Here is a 14,848-nt window from a genome sequence, read left to right as displayed (position 1 = left end):
GCTGGACAATACGTAATAGTGGTTTTAGGTATTGTATGTACTAGCTCTATCTATAAATCCAACATCATCTATGTATGTATTTTTCCTGAATAAACATTTGAATTTGACATGTATATGAGTGGGATTGGGTGGTTATAAATAGGAGCTGCCTCGTATGGGCCAATAGACCTTCTGCAGTTACCTTAATTCTTATATAACTACTAGCACTAAAGTGTTACTGGTCCTCAGGTTCAGGAGCCTGTACACCAATTAATTAACAGCTGAGGGGGGCGGGAGCAAATAGTCGAAGCTCATTTCCGTAAGCACAACTAGGGGAGTCCATCGGCATGACCATTTGGGTGTACGCCATCTATGTTTTGACAGCAGTACTACCAGTTTACCCCCATGTTATTCGATGATCACGTGAGAGAGCACGGGTGTTATGGTCAGTTGCTATTCTATATATGATTCTAGACAACGTAGGTGATTTGTGGCTTGTTGCGGGCAGAAGTCAGCAGTAACTCTTTAACCAGTGTTGGAAGAAGACGTATAGACCAGTGCGGTTGACCAGCGGGTAAGTTGAGTATTGTTTTGTATTTAGGTGCGTCTTTGTAATAGTCATTTGTGTTAATTAATTTTAGGTTGGGTTAGTTATAAGTTATAATAGTTAAGTTAATATATGTTTTGGGTTTTACTTGAAGATATAATAGAGGGGGGGGGAGGGGAGGATTTGTATAGGTAACAATAAATTACTTAAGAACATAAGAACATAAGAACAAAGGTAACTGCAGAAGGCCTATTGGCCCATACGAGGCAGCTCCTATTCTATAACCACCCAATCCCACTCATATACTTGTCCAACCCGTGCTTGAAACAATCGAGGGACCCCACCTCCACAATGTTACGCGGCAATTGGTTCCACAAATCAACAACCCTGTTACTGAACCAGTATTTACCCAAGTCTTTCCTAAATCTAAACTTATCCAATTTATATCCATTGTTTCGTGTTCTGTCCTGTGTTGATACTTTTAATACCCTATTAATATCCCCCCGGTTATGTCCATTCATCCACTTGTAAACCTCTATCATGTCACCCCTAACTCTTCGCCTTTCCAGTGAATGCAACTTAAGCTTTGTTAATCTTTCTTCATATGAAAGATTTCTAATTTGGGGAATTAACTTAGTCATCCTACGCTGGACACGTTCAAGTGAATTTATATCCATTCTATAATATGGCGACCAAAACTGAACTGCATAATCTAAATGGGGCCTAACTAGAGCAAGATATAGCTTGAGAACCACACCAGGTGTCTTGTTACTAACGCTGCGATTAATAAATCCAAGTGTCCGATTTGCCTTATTACGAACATTTATGCATTGATCCTTTTGTTTTAAATTCTTACTAATCATAACTCCCAGATCCCTTTCGCAATCCGACTTCGCAATCACAACACCATCTAGCTCGTATCTTGTAACTCTATCATCATTACCTAACCTCAGAACTTTACATTTATCAGCATTAAACTGCATCTGCCAATCCTTTGACCATTTCAAAACCCTATCTAGATCAACTTGAAGTGATAGTGAGTCCTCCTCCGAATTAATTTCCCTACCGATTTTCGTATCATCGGCAAATTTGCAAATGTTGCTACTCAAACCTGAATCTAAATCATTTATATATATTATAAACAACAGAGGTCCCAGGACAGAGCCTTGAGGCACTCCACTTACAACATTTTCCCACTCTGACTTGATTCCATTTATACTAACTCTCTGTTTCCTTTGGTATAGCCATGCCCTAATCCAGCTTAATATAGCACCCCCAATACCATGAGACTCTATTTTTTTAATCAGTCTTTCATGTGGCACTGTATCAAAAGCTTTGCTAAAGTCAAGGTATACAACATCGCAATCCTTACCACTATCAACTGCCTCAACAATGCTAGAATAAAAAGATAACAAATTTGTTAAACATGAACGGCCATTTATAAAACCATGTTGCGACTCAATTATTAATTTATGTTTTTCAAGATGAAGACGAATTTTATTTGCTATTATAGATTCAAAAGCTACGTGTGGTTTCAAAGTGAATTGATTAGAGGGCCAGTAACCCTAGAGGCCTTTACGGGGATAGGAAGCCGGCGTCTTGTCAATCTTCTTAAAACCGTTTTAATAGTACGGTTTCGACGGGTAGGATGTTTCATAAGTTTATACGTGTACGTGGGAGGAAAGTCTTGGGAGCGTCCACATTAAAAAGCGGTGTTCTCTGGGGAGTGTTTAAAAAGTTAGAGGGCGGCCCCTTAATTACCCCTTAACGTGCAGGAGTATTATTGAAGTGTCCTTGTTAATTGTGGAGAAGCACAAAACAAATCATATTTAAGCAACACATAGTTTCTCCCTCACCCACGGGAGACATTTCCCGTCACGCAGGGTGCAGTCGCACCTCCACAGATCTTCAGTATCATCTATTGATACTGGAAATGGCTCAAAAGGGCCACCACTTATGAGCTATTCATGCCCAAGCCACCTTTTGGGTGGCTTAATCTTCTCTCTCTACTCATCACACCATTTGGTCCGGGAGACATCTCCCGTCACGCAGGGTGCAGTTGCGCCTCCACAGATCTCCAGTATCATCTTTGATACTGGTAATGGCTCAAAAGGGCCACCTCTTGGGTTGCTTAATCTTCATCAATCTTTCTCCCTCAGTTCTCTCGAGCGAAGCGGACCGAAGCTGGAAAAATTCCATGTGATACCATCCCCTCCGCCATGTGGACTCTTTCATCCCCGTAGAAGTTTGGATTGGTCGTCAGTGCACAATATGGACCCTACACCAGCAACTGCGGCCCCCGCTCTAACGGACCTGCCCCTCTGGGGCCCCTCGACCTCCCGGAGTGACCCGACAGGGGCGTCTGGCCCGCAACAAGAACTAAGGTATGGCCTCGCCTGTGTTTTCCCCCCCACGGAGTATGGAGCCCCTGCTAGGCTAGGACTGTACCCAGTGTAGGCGTGTGACTAGCGCCTTGTCCCTCGGGCTACGCTTCTCGTGCCCTAGCTAGCTTTCCTGGGCCCCAGTGTCCCCCTCGTGGGCACTGGGGGGGGGGGCCACCCTGGGCCCTAACGGCCGCCCCCCCTCCGAAACTTTAAATAGTGGCACATGAAAGATTAGGCTCATGGTATAAACTTGTTTAGGGCATGGTTATACCAAAGGAAATAGTTGGTATAATGTTGGGGGGGGGGGGGATATTGAAAGTAGTGCCTAAAGTTCCAAGGATGTCCTGGAACCCATTACTAATAATATAAATTGGATTTGAGCATGAATTGCCAAATAAAAATAAGGGGATATTTTCTTTTTTTACTGAAAATTGGTATATGCAGTTTAATTGACATGTGTAAGGTTTTGAGGCTAGGTAATGATAAAGGTAAGAGCTAGATGGTATTGAGATTGCAAAAGATGTCTAGCAGAATTTAAATTTTGCCCGAGGGGCGAGTTTATTGGGCAGCGCCACTCATCTTGAGTGGACACGCCGCCATAGCAGCAACACTCATTGTTGGAGAGTTGTCCTATTGGGGCGTGTACCACTCTCCAATAGGAAGAAAACCCACTAGCTTGTTCATCAGTGTCACTTGTACCAACTTGTATCTGGTAGATGTGATTAATAAAAGAAAAAAGCATGCATGTTCATAATTAGGCAAACGGGACCATTTGTCGAAGCACTGGTAATGAAACGCCGTGTTCTGATCGGGGAGGAAAAAAGCCAGGAGTTGGGGGGGACTTTAATTTATTAATGTTTACAGAGCAACTGCTGTACCACAATATAAAAGATGTGTAACATGACCGAGTAGAATGCCAGTACTGCAAAGATGCAACTAAGGAATAAGTCGTACGACATTAACCGTGCCTAGTGCCAGCTAGCCGAAGCAATGTTGCAGTACTCTCAATCGGCTTAAAGCTATAATTAAAGACAACGCCAGAGTTAATTGAGTGGCACAGCCAGTACAGTATGTATAAAATATACTCTGTATATAGAGGGCATAGAAAAGAATTTCCAGGGGTAATGATATGCTAGTGCCTAGTTTACATGTAAAGTCTGCAACCCCCAACTTGCACTTGACATATGGTAAGTAGCTGCGGGCAGCCCTAGATTTGGGGATCCGGCGCATCACCCCCACTCCGCAGGCCAGCGCAGCCGATCCCCCACCCCCCGAAGGGCGAGGTGCCCGCTGGCCGCAGAAGTAACTTATCTAGGTAGTGGAATGACGTCTTGCCTGACGTAGGAGTGGAACGCATAACTTTTCCACCTGCCGACTGCTATGATTGCTGCTGGCGCCAGGCCATCCTTGGACATCTGCGTGGCCCTGCCGATTCTGAAGGAGTGCGGAGCATAATCGTTTGGAGGCAGTCCTAGTGCTCGAATGGCAGCACGGAGCACCCATGTGAAATCTTGTCTGGTGACCGGGGCGCCCGTTTCGTCTAGGAATATAGGTCCTGGTTCCATGGCATGGACCGGGCAGTACTTGCTGCAAGGGTCTGCACTCGGGTTTAAAGTGGGGGTACACCCTGCACTGTGCTTGTAAGAGGCAAACGTGATGTCGATCCCCGTCCGCGATAAAGTTAACTGGTCCAAGCGTAGCGTGTGTTGTCCCTTCCCCGCATAGGTTACCTCCCCTGGCCGGAGACAGGCGTAGAAGGCGAGGGAGAAGAGCGCTCGGTAGCAGGTCTTCTCGTAAGTCGAGCAGCAGACACCTCGCAGGGCCCCCAGTAGTAGATGCAGTAGTCGTCTGGTCACGGGCAATCGTCGTGCGGGGAGCCGTTGGGCTTTGTTGCGCGCTCCCTTAAGTAGTTGTGTGACTAGGAACTGGAGAGTAGGATCCTCCCTACCATGCAGCTTAAACATGAAGGCGAGCGCCGCAAGGTAGGCGCTGAGAGAGCGGAAAGCGAAGCCCCGAGACAGCAGCGACTGCAGGAAGTTCGCCAGTGTCGAGGACGAGGCCTCGAAGGGCCACTCCCGTCTCCTGTCGTCCGATACATACGCCACGTACTCCGCCCACTTATGTTGATACGTGCGCCGTGTCGCGGGCTGCAGGGAGTCGAGCAGCGTCCTTACAGTTTCAGGGTGAAGTTGCAGGGCAGGTGGTGCTGCGGGATTGCGGTTGGCTTCTCGGCGAGTCCTGCGTCTCGCAGGAAAGAGGGCGGCAGTACCTGCAGCCGGGAAAGAGTCACAAAACCCGTTTAACTTGCCCGGGAGGTGTGATGGAAGAAGCGTAATATTATGGGCGAGGAGGATGATTGCCAGTGGCCGGACCAATTGCATGAGGGGGCACCTGGCGGACAGATTGCAGCACGTTTACCACAGCGGCGTTGTCGGACCTACACAAAAGCCTCTTGTTTGCTAACACTGGTGCAAAGATGGATATCCCCATGTAGAAAGGGTAAAGTTCGAGGAGCGCAATGTTGAGCCGGCTCCAGTCCGTAGGCCAGGTACCCCTGAACCAGGTAGCTAAGAGTCCGTAACCCTTGGATGAGGCGTCCGCACACATCGCGTGGGCCGTGGCGCTCCCCCATCCACAGTCTGGTGGGAAAAATCGTTATCCCATTGAATGCGCCGAGGAAAGTGTGCCAGGCTCCCAAGTAGAGCTAGCTTCGCCTCCGCGTCCAGCAGGCAGAGGCGTGAGGGACGTTGTACACCTCGTGTGAGCGGGTAGAGTCGTCGGAGGAAGGCCCGTCCCCCGGTATGGCTGACGTGGCAAATTGCAGTTTGCCGATAATCCCCTGCAGGTCCCGCAGGGGAAGGCTCTCGGCCCGCAGAGTGTCTTCCACTGCAGCCATGTCCTTCATCCTCTTGGCGTCCGGCAGCCTTGTCTCCCTACTGCACACGCCTACACAGGGGACAGTCATAGCCTAGGAGGGGCACCACGCTCCTCGTGTGAACCCCAGGCAAGGCCATACCTTAGTTCCTGTTGCAGGCCAGACGCCCCTGTCGGGTCGCTCTGGGATGTCGAGGGGCCCCCAAAGGGCAGGTCCATTAGGGCGGGGGCTGCAGTTGCTGGTGTAGGGTCCATATTGTGCTCTGAAGGCGAATCCAAACTTCTATGGGGATGAAGGAGTTTTCAGAAAGCCCTAGGGTAAATACTAGTTTGGTAATAGGGTTGATTTGTGGAAGCAATTACTACCCAACATTGTCAAAGTAGGATCCCTTGATTTTTTAAAGCGCAGGTAAAGTGTACAGTATATGAATGAGACGGATATACTGTAGTTACCTCACATGGTCAAACAGCCTTCTGTAGTTACCTTAATTGTTCTAACATGCTTAGGCCTAAAGTTTTAATCAAAAGCCAGTATGGCTACTGACCAAAGTTAATGTGTGAAAATTACTGAAAACCAGTTGTGAAAGTTAGTCGTTTAACTGAAAAGTTAAATAGGTGGTCCCTTGCCATACCAAAGCTTTAATCTTGATAGATTAGTTTACAGCAGCCCTTGCTTCACATTTTAATTTCCTGTTCTTGTCCTCCAAAAATTGATGAAACTGGCTCTCTCAATAAGTGTAATCATCTACTGAAAAGATGGTCCTGCATCACATTAGGACCTAATAATTCTAGTTATATAAAATGTTTTGCCTCTTGTCAAATCCTGTTGTAGAATATGGTTGTAAAGGGTGAAAAGGCTTTTAGCAGTGAAATGTTAGTATTGGGCATGGCTTCTGCCAATATTGGCTGGCACCACTGCTTATGGGTAGTTAAAATTTAGTAGGGCTGGCATGCAGTTTATGGAATATTAATGTCAATGCCAACTCTTGGGTGGCTTAATCGTCATAAATAAGTGGCATTCCATGGGTCACTTATTAGCCATTTGCTTTTTGTAGGCTGGTTCCTTGTTTGGATTTGTGCTGTACCCATTTAGCTATGGGGCTGTTGGTTCTATCATGCACATATAATTTTGATTTACAGGCATACAGCCTGTAATTTTCAAGCCTTGTTTGGCTTGAAAAAGGGAGTAGAAATGGCTTGTATTCACTCTTCTAGCTTTCTTTAGGGAAAAATATACACGTGGGACAGGAAAGTGCTTGAATGTTATGAGCATAGTGGTGGTATCCCTGGATTTGAGGTACAGTATGTAGAAATCTTTTTGGCATGCTATCATAATTGTTAAGTTAATGTTTAAAAATCATGTTTGTATATCTTCATACTTGTTGCTTTCCTACTATGGGTAGATTGTCCTGTAGTAAAGACCTTATTACCATACAGTACTAAGTACAGTACCTGAAATTAACATTAAAAACATTGCCTTCTGCTGCCCAATTAAAAACTGACTGTTCTTAAGGGTCTTTTTAAGTAAAAAAAAAATGTCTTCCTTGGTGTCCTGCATAAATTTACTCTAAATATTCTTAATTCATTACGCATTTTGTTCTTTTCCTTTAAATTGTATTCTGTCCATTGTGTAAAAGAGCCTCCCATGCCCTTGCCCCACCCATAGCACTACTGTTTAACAAATCTATAGTCGCACCTTCCCTGATATCCTCAAAAAAGCAAGAGTAACGCCAGTCCATAAAGGAGGCAATCCGGCGGACATAAACAATTATAGACCAATATCAAATCTACCCATTCTATCAAATATTTGAAAAAATTAACAGCTCTATTCCTACCTCATAAAATTAGACACTCAGCCCCTGCCAGTTTGGCTTCCGGTCCCAAAAGAGCACCAACGATGCAATCATTAGTCTCCTTGACGTTATCTACTCAGCCCTTGACAAAAATTAGTTTCCGATTGGACTCTTCATTGACCTAAGAAAAGCCTTTGATACTGTTAATCACAACTACCTTTTACTTAAACTCCAGCATTATGGCATCCGAGGCCTTGCCCTTGACTACATCCGATCCTATCTTAGTGACAGACACCAATATGTAACCATCAATGATACAACTTCTTCCACTCTACCAATTACCGTTGGCGTGCCACAGGGCAGCATCTTTTGACCTCTTCTATTTCTTATATATATATAAACAATCTGCCTAATGTCTCTAATATTCTCAAACCTATATTGTTTGCTGACAATACTACCCTTATCTATTCAAACCTCAACCCACATACACTAAATGTGAATAATGAATTAAAAAAAGTCCACTTATGGATGTCAATGAACAAACTAACATTAAACATCGAAAAGACTTGCTACATCTTATTTGGAAGCAAATCAAATGCAATTCGGCTACAGATAGACAACATTAACATCAGTAATAAAAATGATGGCAAGTTTCTTGGCCTATTCCTAAACAAGACTCAACTTCAGCACCCACATTCAACACATAACTAAGAAAGTCTAACAGTTGGTATACTCTCCAAAATTGGATATTATGTTCCTAACTCTGCTCTGCTCTCTCTATATTGTGCACTAATCTACCCCTATTTTAATTATGGTATCTGTGCATGGGGGGTCTACCACTGCAAACCACCTTAAGCCCATCATCACACAGCAAAAATCTGCTATCAGAATAATAACTAACTCTGCTTTCAGACAACACTCGGCTCCCTTGTTTAAATCCCTAAACTTGCTAAATATTAACTCCCTCCACACATTCTCTTGTCAACTACATTTACAAAACCCTGTTCTTAAATGCAAACCATGCTCTGAAACTCTCCCTGGACAGATGTAGTAAGACCCATTATCACCACACCAGAAATAAATATCTCTTTGATATCCCCAGGGTCAAACTTAATCTGTGTAAACACTCTATGCAAATTAAAGGACCTAGTCTATGGAACTCGCTCCCTAGTGAATTGAAAAACAAACTTTTGCCTTATTTAAAAGCAAAACCAAAAAGTACCTAACTTCATCTTAGTTTCCTACACTGAGCTTTAAATTTGCTCTGTACCTAGTGTTACCCAATCTCCTAATTTTTATGTAATATCAAACAACCGTATCATTGTGTTCATTGCTGTCTTTTGTGCTAGCCATATGCTGTATTGTGACTACCAATTTTTGTCAACTACCATTCAAGCTGTCATTGCAATCAATCTTAGTTACCTATGTGCTTTAATATACTGTACCTACAATTTTCTCTAGTCTTCTTTTTTTTCATTTCATGTAATGTTATGTTTTTGTCTATAAATTTTGCAAGTATTTACCTCTTTAAAATTTTCTTAGATTAAGGACCTGCCCGAAACGCTGCGCGTGCATATTGCTGCAAATATAGGGAACGGTAGTAAATATTTGAATTGTGTAAATAACGTCAATATTGGCTTTACAAGACTGTAATTACCATACAGTATTTGTATCCTTGCATTCCTTGTGTACATTCTTGTATATGCATAAATAAATAAATAAATTTGCAGGTGGTAAATTCTCCTTCGGCTGCTGCAGCTCTCCAGCCCAGGGCGTTGACTGGCTAGTCTTCAATTGCCTCCCAACATGGTAATGAGGTCCTGAGCTGATGTGATCTGTGGCGAAGAGTGAAATAGTTGCCTGAAGTAGCGTATGGCACCCTTTCTAACCAGCAGCTGGCACCAACTTTGGGCAACATCAGAGTGGACAAGGCCCAGATCCTGTGGGAGACCTTCTACACTAACATGTTAAAGGTACAGAATCTTAATCACACCCCCCTTCCCTGGCAGTTTGTTCCCTCCCTCTTTTACATTCCCATAGCTTGAAAAGCTTTATCTTAAACAGCAGCATAGTTTTGTTAAAGAATTAATTTTTGGCTGGGATTAAATATCTTCTAAAGCAGAAAATTAGAAAGTGTCCATGCTTTGGTATTAGTTGGGTGAATGAGATTAATAAGGTTGTATAACTACCTTAAGTTTAACAAAAAAAAAAAAAAAACTTAAACTGAAGCTCCTACTTGTGCAATTTTGATTGGTGGACTGTGACTTGGTCCTTATCGATCTACTGCAAGGTAATATTTTTGGCATTTATGGATTATGCTGCACATGATAAGCTTCAGAGTTTTCAAGTAACTTGCCAGTCTTCAAACCACTTGTTCGTGTGTGTTTCTTATAAGGTCTCGTAGCCTTCACTTTACTCAAACAAGTCATAATATCCTTATGACAGTCGGGCCAAAAAATAGAATATTGGGTTCTCTCCTGACATGTTTAGTAATTTGTTAGATCCTTTCACTGCTGTTTCAACTAGGTTCTTTATTCATTGTAATGGTTATTTAATGTTTTGTTTCCTGGCAAGTCATGTGGTAGGTTGTGAAAAGCTTCAAAAAATCAATGTTTAGTCCTTTGATGTTGAGTGGTTAATTTGGAAAGTAAAGTTTGCATGACAGCCTTATTTACAGTATTTAAATTTTCTTTGGGGGGTGGGGGCCCTACTCCTTTAAAATTCCTGTAAATGGTGAATGAATCTGACTTTACAGATACAGATATAAAGTCTACTGGATTTGATGGTAGTTTTGTGCTATTTGTGGCCTGTATAAATGGGAGCAACATTTGCAAACTTTCCAATCTAGAAAAGTATTGAAAGTAGAGGCACATTTCATGGAAAGTTCCCCTGACCCTTAAACTGTGCATATTACTGCAAATATAGGGAACGGTAGTAAAAAATTTGAATTGTGTAAATAATGTCAATGTTAAATCTCCAACTTATTGGCGAAAGTGTTGTGAAACTTTCATATTTTTGGAAATTGATTTTAGAGTAATTTTGGTAAAAATTTTATGAACAGCTTCTAATAACTAAAACTGAGATTATGCAGTAATAGATGCAAGCATCTGTTCTAGACACAAAGAATAGTAGTGTCAACAAAGTGGATATGCAGTTGGGGCCTTTATCATAAAGTAATACATGGCACAAATAATAATCATACACCATAAATACATTGGACAATGTTAATGTTACTTTCATATTGTTCCAAAAATTTATCTTTTATGGAAATTTTGTAGTTTTTGTTGTAACCTTTACATCCTTGAAAATACATTTTTTCATAACTGTGGATAGAATGAAATTGGTAAACAAATAAATCTATCAAAACTTTGGACTTAATATTTTTGGCAACTTCTTTTTCTGCTTTAAAACTGCAGGTATTCTCTTTAGGTTAGTTTGATTATACAAGTGAAAAAGCCCTAATGGTCTAAAGTATACCCTAAAGATATCCCCTAAATCAGAATTATCCCTAGTTTTTTATTTTATTTTTTTTTTTCTAGACTTTAAATTTAAACACATTGACCTAGAACTCTCACATTAGAGTATGAATGTTTATTAAAACATGGTTAAAGTAAAAATAGTTCTATAATTACATAACTTCAATTATCTCTGGTTTCGGTTTCGTGTTTGAGTTTTCCGATTATCACTATTTTGATTGTGCTCGGCTGTCTGTTATAAAATTCCATCGGACTGGATTTTTCTTAAGTTATATAAATTTAGAGTTGTAATTTTTTAGTCTAAAATTGCCACAATTCAAATGCCCTATTGACTATTTTTTTTTTTACAGAAAATATACTGAACCTATATTCTAACTTTGTTCTGAGAATGTTAAATTAATAATTCATTTTATATTCTGAATTGAAAATTTAAAGTTCTGAATATTAAATTATAATTTAGAATCTTTTGAATGTTATGCTCTAATCATTTAGACAGTTGGAGCCCTTGCCTAGTTGATTATGCAAAAATAGTTTTAAAACTTGTTAAATTGTCAAATGATGGTTTAAGGGTTAACTTTGCATTTAAATATCCACACCTGTGTTAAATTTTTTGGCTTTTCAACTGTATCCCTTATGGTATATCTTGATTCATCCTGTACACCTGCTTAACATCCATGAATGTTTTGGTATATAAAGTTGAATACTGATATAATAGTGAATTTAATGTTTGTGTTTATCAGATGACACGCTAAAGTGGAGCCAGTTATGTTACTTGGTTATCGTCTAGTATGTAGTTTGGTCAAAATGGTTTTTGGTAACAATCTTCTGCCATGTTGAATGTCCTTGTATAATTGTCCTAAAGGTTGCAAAGTGTAGGTTTGTGTACTTTGTGGTATTTTTGAGTAGTTTCTTTCAGAATTTGAAGCCTCTGTAGGTTAGGATATTATAGTGTACATGTTCCAAAAGGCTTTGCTTAGTTTCTAGGTTAAACTACCTATATAATCCATACTGTAGTTCATTGTACGTGCAAATGATATTTGGGAAAGCTGTAGTTATTCCCATAATACTTAAATATTATATCTTGATGTTGTAAGCAACTTGATTGCCATTCTTGTTCTTTGAGGGTAGTGTATAAAATTGTGCAGACCTTTTTAGATGTTGAAAAATAGTTTCACTTGGCAAAGTAGGTAATTATTTGTTCTGTTAAACTTGGTTTAAATTAAAGAATTGGCTTGGTAGTTGCAGAAAGATAATTAATGTAGTTGAATAAGTCTCTTTGTTACTATTGTGTAACTAGTTTTAATTGTCAATGCTACAAAGTTTTTCATATTGGTAATCTTTGAATCTCTTTACCAAGAGATTGGCAGCATACGAGGTGCATAATCCAGCTTTGGTCTTGGAAAAGTTGTAAAAAATTAGTTTAACTAGAGTAAATGAAATTGGAAACTGTAGTGTAGGCTTGTATGGTCCTTAGTTGAGTTGCATAAACAAATACCTAGAGGTTTTTTATCAGAATATTTTAAAGGTTGTAGGCTGTGCCTATTGTAATGTAGCATTGATGAATGTGTCTGCCTTATAGGTCCAAACAATTAAGTTTATAATCTAGTATCTAGGCATGGTTAGGAAACGTGTTCACAATTGTATAAATTGTAAAGTAAATTGTCAATAATTAAAATCAGTGGTGCAGTTAATGTGTGCTAAAGGAGTTTAATAATTGATTATGGTCCACAATCTTGAATGGTAGAATTTGCTAGTGTAGCAATTATTTCCAGAAAGTTGATTAACAGTGTAGCCATACCTGTTGGAATGGTTAAAAATTTTAATATCTAGGTAACCCAAGGCTCTAGGATGTATCGGTTTTTTATTTTATTTTTGTTACAGGTAAAGAAACTAATTTTGCTAGTTAGAAGAGACTGGCTACTATAATGATTGAGCCTGTATAGTGGAGAATAGTGTGTACTGTATAGTCGATATACTCCATTGTCAATGAAGTACATAGCTGGATCTTGGGTGAATCATTGTATGGGGAAACTGGAAATGTTACTTGTCCTTATTGGTAATTTAGTAAAAAAAAAAAAAAAAAAATTGAGCTAGCATGTTGCATAATAGAAATTGTTTGTGGTAAAATGTTCATTGAACATAACAGCAGCTGTTAAATGTCAGACTAAGTGGGTGAGATTAGTGGTAAATAAACGATTGAAGAGTGCATCGTTACTAGATTCTTGCAACTTTTCCTTGCATGGTCAGTAATATAAGATTATATGGTAGTAATTTTGAGGATTTGTATACTTGTGTATTTGGTCTAATTATGTGTAGAAATGAGCTGTTATTATATGTTTCATAAACTTGGTAATATGACCTGTTATACTTACAGCAGTTTGAATATTAAAGTAACTAAGTGCATAATTTGTAAGTTTAATAGAAATAGTTTTAATAAGTACAAAGTTGTTAATTCAGATTTTTTTCACTTGATGGGTGGAGAAGCATAATCTGCAATGACCCCTATAATGTATCAAAATTAAATTTTTGTGGTAGCATATAACTGAGTATGGTCCCTTAAGTTAGTCACTTACCTTAGTGATGAATTGTAGTATGAGACCTGTTGCTCTTGGGTAAAAAATTTTTGGCCGTTTTGGAATGGGTATTAATGTTCTTGACACTATCTGTCTTGAGACTAATTGACTAGTTACTGGATTATAATTATATGGGTGTCATGGGCCGTTGATTATTTTTGAGTAAAAAGGTGATGCAAGGTTTATTTTTTTAACCTACTTGAATGTACAGTAGTTGTTTGTAAGCACTAGTGTGGTGCATGGGATTGAATGATCACTGCTCCACATTGTGATAAAATAGATTCCTGTTGCATTGAAGTTTTGCAAGTTGAATAAATGTTTTGGCAAATATTGGTGTAGTTGTAATATTGTACATTGTTAGAATAAGGATTAACTTGGTGAATGGGTGGTTATATTGCTTTTTAATCTTGGTACTTTGTTATAGCAAATGTTTGTATTTGAAGGTAGTTTAAATAAGTTATAAACTACTTATTGGTAATAGTTGGCAACATAAATTTTAAAGTATCGGGCATTATAGGAAGTCTGTACCCAAATTTATGTATATTGGGATATTTAATGTAGGTGTACGTAAGCTATAAGTTGAAAGATAATGTTAATCTAACATGTTAGATTGTCATTGCCTATATTGTAGATAGTCATGGTAGGTCTTCTACATAATGAGGTTTGTGATGGTTTAAGCTCTTTACACATGGCAACAAGTAATTGGTTAATACATATAGATCTCTGTATAGTTTTCTATTTCTTAAAATAGAAAATCCCTTTGATCCCAAAGCAAGTGCTTGTGATTTAGCATATATCTTGGGTGTAAGTTTGTAACTATCCTTTGTTGTATAAATGTGTTATTCTACTGTACAAATCTCTTGTGTATACTATGAGAACTGTTGGTAATCATTTAAGTGATGATTGGTTCAAATTCCCAGTTGTGTTCTGGGGAACGTAGGACAGTTACCTGAAATGCTACACATGCTAGTGGGTGTAAAAGAATGTAAGAACTGTGACATTTTGTTGCCTTTTATAATTAACTTATGAGCTAAAGCTTGGTTTGCCTGCAATGTTAGAGATGCATAATATTCCCAAAGACTAATGGTGTATTGTAGTAACAATATGGGGGATGTGGGGGAGGGGGGGAATCCTGACAAGATTTAATTTGAAAATTAAATGTTTGCTACAAAAATTGTGTACTTTAAAGGACTTTGTTCTATAATTTAAATGAATGAAAGAT

The 14,848-nt window shown here is 39.7% G+C and overlaps 1 long non-coding RNA gene across 9 annotated transcripts in view; it reads left to right on the top strand.

Moving 5' to 3' along the window:
* Positions 1-397: 397 nt before the first annotated feature.
* LOC138349800 (uncharacterized) overlaps positions 398-14,848 on the top strand; it is a 20,498-nt gene continuing 6,047 nt past the window's right edge. For 7 of the 9 annotated variants that reach the window (XR_011224402.1, XR_011224401.1, XR_011224404.1 and 4 more), the window contains exons 1-2: positions 398-553; positions 9,308-9,550. This is a non-coding gene — a long non-coding RNA (uncharacterized lncRNA). Of the gene's footprint in view, positions 554-2,685; positions 2,911-6,897; positions 7,082-9,307; positions 9,551-14,848 lie in introns of those variants that run through there. The other 2 variants (XR_011224408.1, XR_011224409.1) reach the window with 2 other exon arrangements.

Source organism: Procambarus clarkii, chromosome 72 (genome assembly GCF_040958095.1).
Source record: "Procambarus clarkii isolate CNS0578487 chromosome 72, FALCON_Pclarkii_2.0, whole genome shotgun sequence".
In the NCBI taxonomy this organism is placed as follows: domain Eukaryota; kingdom Metazoa; phylum Arthropoda; class Malacostraca; order Decapoda; family Cambaridae; genus Procambarus; species Procambarus clarkii.
Note: the sequence above shows the minus strand (reverse complement) of the source record. Positions and strands in the feature narration are given on the sequence as shown.